The sequence below is a fragment of the Suncus etruscus genome, chromosome X, assembly GCF_024139225.1.
Source record: "Suncus etruscus isolate mSunEtr1 chromosome X, mSunEtr1.pri.cur, whole genome shotgun sequence".
NCBI lineage: Eukaryota > Metazoa > Chordata > Mammalia > Eulipotyphla > Soricidae > Suncus > Suncus etruscus.
The window spans coordinates 32,413,022-32,422,950 of NC_064868.1; the positions used below are offsets into that span (position 1 = coordinate 32,413,022).

Consider the following 9,929-nt stretch of genomic DNA (forward strand, 5'->3'; position numbering starts at 1 on the left):
TCTGTTGTTGGGCATCTGTAATGTTTCCAGATTCTGGCTATTTTAAATTGTGCTGCAATGAACATAGGCACGGAGAGGGCATTTTTCTATTGTTGTATTCCTAGGTTATATATCTAGCAGTGGTATTCCTGGATCTTATGGGAGCTCAATTTCCATTTTTTAGAGAAATCTCCATAGTGTTTTGCAGAAATGTTGGACTAGACTCCATTTCAATCAGAAGAAATAAGAGTTTTTTTTCTCCCCACATCCCTGCCCTAACTGATTGTTCTTGTTCTTTGTGAAGTTTGTCAGTGTCTGTGGCATAAGATAATACCTCTTTGTTGTTTGGACATGTTACTCCCTGATGATCAGTATTGTTGAACATTTTTTCATGTCTTTTGGCCATCTGCATTTTTCTTTAAGAAAATGTCTGTTCATTTCTTCTCCATTATTAATGAGGTTAGATATTGTATTCTTAATTTAAGTCAATACCTTCGATATCTTAGCTATTAGCCCATTATTTGATGTGTATTGGCTAAATAGTTTCTCCCATCCTGTAGATGGCTTTTGTATCCTGGTCTCTATTTCTTTTGTGGTACAGACACTTATCAGCTTAATATAGTCCCATTTATTTATCTTTGCTTCTACTAGTTTGGACACTGGTGTTTCCTTCTTGAAGGTTCTTATAGTCTCAATGTCATGCAGTATTTACCTACTTATTCTATATACTGTAGGTTTTCAGGTATAATATCAAGGTCTTTTAATTCATTTGTATTTGACTTTTATGCATGGTGTTAGTGGAGGTCTGTGTTCACTTTTTTGCATATGGTTGATCAGTTGTCCCATCATCTTATTAAAGAGTCTTTCCTTGCTCCATTTTGCTTTTTGCCCATTTATCAAAGAATAATTGTATTACTGAGGTACAATCTTTGAATATTCAAGACTATTCTATTGATCTGATGACTGATGATCTGATGATTTGATGACTATTGCTTTGTAATATAATTTAAAGTCAGGGAATGTGATGCCTCCCACCTTCTTTTTCCTAAGGGTTACTTTAGATATTCATAGGCATTTATTTTTCAAAATGGATTTTAGGAGTGTTTCATTAACTTCTTTGAAGAATTTTGTGGGTATCCTTCAAGGATTGCATTTAATCTGTACAATGCTTTGGGGAGTATTGCCATTTTAATGATATTAATCTTCCCAAGCCATGAAAAGGGTATGTATCTCCATGTCCCTGTATATTCGTTTATTTTTGAAGCAGTGTTTTTCAGTTTTTCTTTGTATAGTTCCTTCACCTCTTTAGTTCAGTTGACACCAAGGTATTTGAATTTCTGAGCTACTATTGTGAATCCCATTGTGAATAAGATTGCTTTCATTGATCCCTTTGATTATTTTTTGTATTTCCAATTCATTAATTTATGCTTTATGTTTAGTTATTTCCTTCTGTACACCTATTTTTGATTCATTTGGTCAATAATTTCTAATGTTTTAAGTGTGTCATTAAATTATTTATTTAGGACTCTTCTTTTTTCTGATGAGTGCATAAAACGCTATGAAATTTCCTTTTAGTACTGCTTTTTGTGTTCCACAAATTTTAATAATCTGTGCTTTCGTTCATATTTGTTTCCAGAAATTCTTTGTTTATTTTCTTTGATTTATCTCTGATCCACTAGTTTTTCCATGATTAGAATATATCTCTTTGTAATTCACTTCTAATTTTACTGCATTATTATCTAAGCAGGTAGTATGAACAAGATCTATCCTCTTGACTTTATGAAGGCATGTTTTATGGGTCAGCATGTGGTCTATCCTGGAGATTGATTCATGTGCATTGGAGAAAAATCTAGTTTTCTGTGGATGGAGATCCCTATATTTTTACAAGGCCACTTTCTTCTATTTCTCCTTTCAGAGCTAGTATGTTCTTGTTAGGTTTCATCCTGGTTGACATATCGAAAATTCTAAATTGAACACTGAAATCATAGGACAAACATATCTGGCTTGAACAAACAAAACCAACATGTCTAAGGAATATATAATTAATTATAAGAGTATAAAATTGCCTTATTCATTAGATATTTTGTCATTGTGTTTTGAAAATTTTGGACATTGTGCATGTACTATCAGAAAATTTTGACTTGGGAATAATATATATCCACCAAATTATAAGTTAAGCTAATTTTATTAGAACCTAAGCATAACTCCAAAACTTAAATAAAATAATGTTTCAGGAAACAAAAACTATTGCTATTGTCCTTACAGAAATCATTATGGTTCACTATAAAGTGTGGAAAAATAGTACATTTATTCATAACTATATAAGAGATGCAAGAGAAAGGCAATTATTAACTTATTTATGTAAATATATGAGACTGAAGTATTCTGAATACATAATACAGGTTAATGATACTGTTTATGATAAAGAAGGAAAATGATGTTAAGGTAGTGTCTGAACTGAAGACTGAAATAATTTTCAGAGAAGTTAAGGTAGGAAAGAACCCATGGGCTACCATTTTGATGTATCATTGATTTCTAAGATTTATTTCTTCTGATTAAAAATTTCAGTTCTGGCCTTCCCCTGATGGTGTCTCTGAGACTTCCAGCGGCTGCTGAAGGTAGGGGACTTCCCCCATCTCAGCCCCTCCCCCAATCATGTCTCTGAGGCTTCCGGTGCCTGCTGCCGTAGGGGACCTCCCCCTGCCTCTGCTCCTCTCCCGATTGCATCCCTGAGGCTTCTGGGCCTGGCAGACATTAGGGGACCTTCCTCTGTCTCGCCCCTGCCCCACCACGTCTCTGCGCCCCTGGGACGGGATTGGAACTACAGGCGGGAGGAGCTTCTGGCAGAGGCCTGGAGGGGGCGGAGCTCCGCTGATTTCCACATAGGGGAGGAGGACAAGGGAGCCAGGCTCAACAACGCCCTCCACCATTGTGGCCAGGTGCGGTACTGCACTGGTTGGCAACAAGAGGAGGCAGCAACTAATCAGGCTCTGCTAGAGGGCACTCTAGAGACCAAACCTCAGCCAGCCCACCCAACAGTCCTACCCAGAGCTGCAATCCAGAGAAGGGACCCAGCCCCACACCACAGGGAGCAAAACAGACCAAAATCAGAAGGCACTGCTCTCCAAGCCACACAAAAAATTTCAGTTCTGTCGTACATCTTCCAGGAATTCTGAGCCAAATTTAGTCCCAAGGGATAAAAATGAGGTATCTCACTTCTTGTTCCCAAATATATATTGCTTTAGAGACTGTTGAAAGAAGAGATATTGAGAAACTGCCACTGAATAAAAAATAAGAGACATATTGGTATGACATAAACTGTTATTATATTTTTAATACATTACACGATACAAAATTTTATACTCATATATTACATAGGATGCTCAAAAATTCCTCATGGTATCATAATATTTATATCCACATGACTTTCTAGAATCTCTTATTCTATATTGGTGTATGAAAGACAAATTATTGCCTTACTGAAGAAAGATTCATAGCCATAATTAATTTTAGTGAATATTAATATTTTGGTTAGAGCCTCATGAAGAGATGAATATATTGGAAACAAAAACTACCACATATGACACTCAATTTGTAAAATACACCAAAATCAGAGTTATTAATTCATTTATACAGAAAATCAGATAAAATCACTGTGTAAGATAGAGCAGCGAATGAAGAAAATGTAGGACAGAGATCTTTTAAATAAACATTTGGTAAAGAATAAAAACAACCTTCTGGAATCCAAAACAAACCATTTCTAATCTTTATTCTATAATTAAATTTATCCATTCATCTAATTTTTTATAGAATTATTTGACTAAAACAAGTTCAAGCAAATTCAAATGTTGATGGCACAATATGACCCAGCTGTTTTGAAGACACTCCTTGATAAAAGCATCAATCAAGAACAAATCATGGAAAAGAAGCCATGTTCTCATTGAATAACAGGATAACATTTATTAAAATTTGGCTAGTTCTAGAACCAAATTACTCATGCACAAAAATAAGAAGCTGTGTTTGCTTAGTTTGACATTGAGTTTTCCATGTATAGCATATATGGAGATAACAATAGTCTATTGAGCAAAAAATTAACATAATTCACATACTATAGTATTTATAACATGTAAACCACAAATAAATCAGAACATATAATTGGTTGGTCATCCTAAAATGAAAGCCAAAGATCACTAAGCATATATGTGTGTGTACTAACTTAAAAATTGTACAGAATAATTCAGAAATTGCCTGATTCAATACCACCTAATACAATTGGAAATTAGATCCTAGGAGAACACTGGAATTCAATAAAAGAATACTTGGGCACAGGCTGACAGGGAATAGATGGCAACTTGTATATACAAGAATTATTTAGACGAGAGTTTCTCTAAGTAGGCAATATTGCCCCTGAGTTGCTAAAATGAGTTGGAAGGGCCAGAGTAGCCTGGGGTGCAACTGAGAGGGTTGCATTTTGTTCAGTTAAAGAGGGGTTATTTCCAGAGAGTTATCAGTAAATTTTATTAGAAGTTGTAAGTAGGCAAAAAATTTGGGAAATTGGTTTACACTAGATTTACTGAATATATCTTAAGTGCCAGAAACTTTTAACACCATGTTTATAGCAATGAATGAAACAAAGGTTACACTTCTGAAGCTCTTTCATAGAATAAATGAAAAAATAAGGGTTAAGTAAAAGTACTATTATAGGTTATAGAGTTTAGTCAAGAAATGTCTGAATGACTCAAAATGAGAGAGAAAGGGTCGTATAGGGGAAGAAAGAAGGGTGATAATTCTAAACAAAAGATTAATTCAGTGCAAAAATCATGAGTTTTTAGTATGCTTGGCATTGCTGATCTAGAATAATCAAGATGTCAAATAACCTTGTTACAGTAGAGTGATTCAGAGAGAAATTGTAAGAAATGAGGTAGATCAGAAAACCAAGGGCACATAGATAAGTTCCTCAAGCCAAAGTCAAGAATTTAAAAATTTTAAAAGCCTGACAAAACGTCATTATACAGACATAATCTGATGCATGCTTTAAAATTATCTATTTGGCTATCGTATGACTATCTTGTTAAAATTAAAAGTAACCCCACAGGTAGGAGACTTCTGGAATTATTCAACTGAGAGGTATAGAAGACTGAACTAAAGTGTAACTTATTGGGGCCAGAGCAGTGGTGCAGCGGTAGGGCGATTGCCTTGCACATGCTAATTTAAACCACAGTTGGATCCCAGAAGTCCCATATGGTCCCCCAAGTCAGGAGCGATTTCTGATTTCTTATTTTCTGATTTCTAAGCTCAATGCCAAGAGTTGCCCCTGACCGTCACCAGGTGTGACCCAACCACCCCCCCCAAGTGTAATTTTTTTATTAGTGAGATGTGATACAAGAATGAATATAAAAATGTGATTCCCGAACCAACAGCAGCAGTAGTAGCCAGAAACCTCAGGATCTGCTCCACCAACTGAATCAGAAAATCATGCAGTAGGGCCATTAGCATATCTACATTGTCCTGTGATGGACAAGAAATCCTGATGAAGAATGTAGTGTGTACTACAGTTTGAGGATTGCTACCTTATAAGTAAATAATCACATAGTTCTGTAAGGGTTCCTCCAGCATTTTGATGTTACAATCTAAATTATATATGTTTATAAATGTTTCTTTTTTTATTGTTTTTTGGGCCACAACCGGTGACGCTAAGGCTATGCGCTCAAAAATTGCTCCTGGCTTGGGGACCATATGGGATGCCAGGCAATAGAACTGCTGTCCGTCCTAGGCGTGAGCGTGCACGGCAGATGCCTTATCACTTGTGCCACCGCTCTGGCCCCATGTTTATAAATGTTTCTTAAAAAGTTTGCCTTAATCTTTGGGATTTTGGATTATTCATTTATGTAATTTTCTATGACTACAGAGAATGATTTTTAATTTTCCTTGAATAAGAAATGATTTTTATATGTGCTTTGACATCACATATAGTAAAATTGGAACTATACAGAGAAGATTAGCATGGCCTCTGTGCAAGAATGACAGAAATTTGTGAAGCATTCCATATTTAAAAAAATGAAGTAAATGGGAATATGTTCACTGGGCTAAGTAAGCGTCCAGAGGATAGTGGGGAGCAATGCCCAAGTAGAGAATCTGGATGTGGCACAATAAATAAAATGATAATAATAGTTATAAATGCTATGGAATTTGTTTAATTAAGTTTAATTACCATAAAAAAAGACTGCACTTCACTCTCATTTATTTTACTCATTACCTTAAACTCTTGAATAGCATTTCTATATTAGGTCCTCAAAATAAACACTTCTCTTTATGTGTAAAAAATAAGTTTGTCTTAAAAACTAGTGATGCCTATATTTAAAGAGACTACCTGGAGCATGTAAAACAGGAAAAAAATCAAATATAGTTGTAATAATCCTAGTGTGCATTACTTTAATAGTTAAAGATTGAGTATTTTGATCTAAATTAAGGTTACATACTGATTACTTTTAATACAGTATCAGGATGCTAAGTAGAGGTTTAAATTGTGAACATTCTTTCATGCAAAATACAGCTGAATTTAATGATCTCATTATCAGTGATAAACAATTACTTTGCAGAATTTCAGGCAAGTTATGTCTCCTATTTTTTAAGACACTTGTTTTTTCTAGTGATGGGCATCTACATTAACAAAAACTGAAAACCCCAAATCAACATGACTTGTACATAATGAATGGGTGTCATAGTCTACAATGTAAAATTGAGAAGTGACTAAAAACCTGAATATTTGGTGTTACTATTTTGGGTTGAAAGCATAATCAGTCACAACATAGGCATGAAAAACAAGAAGATTCTAGAAAGCTAACTTCCAAAAATAAATCTACTGGGGAAAGCCTCTGTAATTTGATAACCTCTTGTTATTACATATAAATTCAATTTCATATTATATCTTTGCTGGAAGCAAATACTTTAAGAAACAGAATTTAAAATAATGAATCTAAAATCTTACATTAGACACATACACAATTTGAATAACACATATATGTGAGGAAAAACTTTGCAACCTCCAAACCTAGTTCACTAGGAAATTTTTAAAATTTGATCTGGAACAATAGCACAGCAGTAGGGTGTTTGCCTTGCACACAACTAAATAAGGACAGACCCAGGTTCAATCCCTGGTATCCCATAAGGTCTTTTGAGCCTGCTAGGAGCAATTTCTCATCACATAGCCAGGAGTAACCAACCCCTGTGCACTGCCTAGTTGGCCCAAAAACCTAAAAAAATTTTTTTTTAAATCTGGAATAAAAGAGAGATTCAGTGATTAATGACTATTCTAGTGGTCAACAAGATAGTTAGTAAAGAAGGTCAGGCTCTTGATTTACATGTGGATTACCAAGGTTTGTTTACTGGTACCCCAAAGAGTCCCCAATGCATCACAAGGAGTGACAGCTGAGTGCAAAACCAAAAGCAAATCCTAGGAAAAATCTGGTATGGCCCAACTCCCTTCCCATGACTTTTCTAAAATTCATTAAATATTAATGAAGATGGAGGCAAATTTTTTAGAAAGAAGGTAAAATAAAATGAACGATGTCATTACGGATAAACACTTGAAATTTTGAAGCATCCAAAATAATCAAATGATGATTTCCATGTAATCTTCAATGAATATCCTTGACAAGAATGACCTAATCTTAGTTCACTGTTGAGGACACAAAACAAAGCAATTAAACTGCAGGGAGTTTTCACCTCACATTTACAGAGCACAAGATATAGAACAAAATATTGTAAGATCTGTAAATTTAAAATACAGCATGATCAGTTAGCTAAAAGCACATGTTGTATAAATAAAGTTTTTCAAAAAATTAACCATTTTAAACATTATATAAGTTTCTGATATACAAATTTTAAACTTATTTAATAGTAATTCTAACATTATGATAACTCCCATAAGTATAATTTCTATATATTATCCTATAGTGGACTATCTCACTCAGCCCTCAAATACCCTCAGTAACCACCAATCTTCCAAGAGTTTTACTTTATTCTTTTATTTTATTTATATTGAACCAAAATTTCCTTAAAACTTTTTATATTTCTGGTGTGGATCATCAAATATCAACATTCTTTTATTCTATATACCTAAGTGTGAAAAGATTGTGTTCACTTTTTCTATAACATAGATGACCTTAAGTATACTCATCATATACACATACAAAAATTGTTATTATATTATGATATGGATGTGTCAAACAGCTTGCTTTAGAATAATTTCACAGTAAATGTATGTCATCTTAAACAGCTTTAAAATATGCAATTTTAATTATATCTCAATAAAACTAGAACACTATATCCTTACCTAAAAACCATAATAAAACTGCTCACTACTAGAGTTTAAAAATGGAATTTATGAAAAGCTTTAATGGACAGCATAGCAATATGCACCCACATGCAGTGGGGAAATTGCTAACCGTATGAAACAATAGACTCAGAGAGAGAAGGCCAGTTTTGCATCAAAACTCTTGGTAGATGATAGCAGTCAAGTAGTAGAATTAAATTCCTGCAGCATTTCAAGAATTCATGGTCAAAGAGCATTTAGAAGACAGAGAAATGGAGTTAATATGTCATAACTGTTTCTAAAAATATAACTATTTTTAAGAAGGAAGTGGAACTGAGATAAAATGCAACTGACATATGAATTACTCACTTTGAATTCAGTCCCAATATTTTTCACCACAATCCATAGAATCCTTCCTGTCAATGCATTTTACTTCTATGTCTAGACTCAGTTCAAAGTCTAAAATTTTGATTTTATTGTATATTTTCTAGATTTATTCCTTATATATTGAGATCATCCAGTATTCCTTATTTTCCTTCTGACTTATTTCATTAACATGAATCTCCAGGTTCATTAATGTATAGCAAAATAAAGATTAACTAATTAGTTAATTTTATATACATAAAACATATCTCCATAAAACCAAGAGGATAAAAATTGCACAGACTATCTTCTCAGATCACAAGGAATTAAAATTAGAAGTTAACTACAAATGGACACAGAAGAAAACCTTTAGCATCTGGAAATTAAACAGCTCACTATTGAACAACCAGTGGAACAAAGATGAAATCAAAGAAGAAATCAAAACATTCTTGGAAACAAATGCCAATGAATATGAAAATAATCAGAATTTATGAAGACAGCAAAAGCAATACTAAGAGAAAATTCATATCTTTACAAACACACATCAGAAAGGAAGAATGGGCCTTCATAAAGAGCTTAATGACACAGCCTAAAAAAACTAAAAAATGACCAACAAGGTCAGTCACATAACATTTGTATGGGCAAAACTGTGTTGTTTTCTTATTCCAAGTTTCCAAAAAGCAGAGAGAATCAGACTTTGAAATGTTCTCCTTCTCATTAAATACTTTGAAAATCATAAAAGAAGGTTTTTTTGTGGGAAAGAAACAAGGTTATTACTTCATAAAGTTGCAAATAAAGTGCTTGGTGATTTTTGGATGAGAATATCTGTCATATAAAATACCCATTTTGTCACATAAAATAACTATGCCACAGAAGTTTAGTTCAACAGCAACGGGAAAATTATGACTTTTTTCTGTTTTGGGCCACACCTGACTGTGTTTGGAATTTTGACTCTATGCTCTGAAATCACATCTGGTAAATTCAGGTTACTATATGGATGCTAGTGATCAAACCCAGGTGGATTTGTACAGGGTAAATTCCTTACCCACTGTACTATTTGTGTCCTCTTGATATCATTTCTTTTGTTTTCTTTTGGCAGTCAAATATAGATACGTATTTTTGACTTTTAGTATTGGTCAAAAGAAATTTGACAAGACCGTATCAGCACATCATTTCTCTATCTTCCTAAATTTTATCTGGTATCAATATAAAAATTCTTTCACTTTAAGAGACTTATTTATTGCTTTTAGGGTTTTTGAGCACATAAGAAAAT

The 9,929-nt window shown here is 33.7% G+C and overlaps 1 pseudogene; it reads left to right on the forward strand.

The window, feature by feature from the left end:
- Positions 1-5,931: 5,931 nt before the first annotated feature.
- On the forward strand, positions 5,932-6,032 carry LOC126000317 (uncharacterized; annotated as a pseudogene).
- Positions 6,033-9,929: the final 3,897 nt, after the last annotated feature.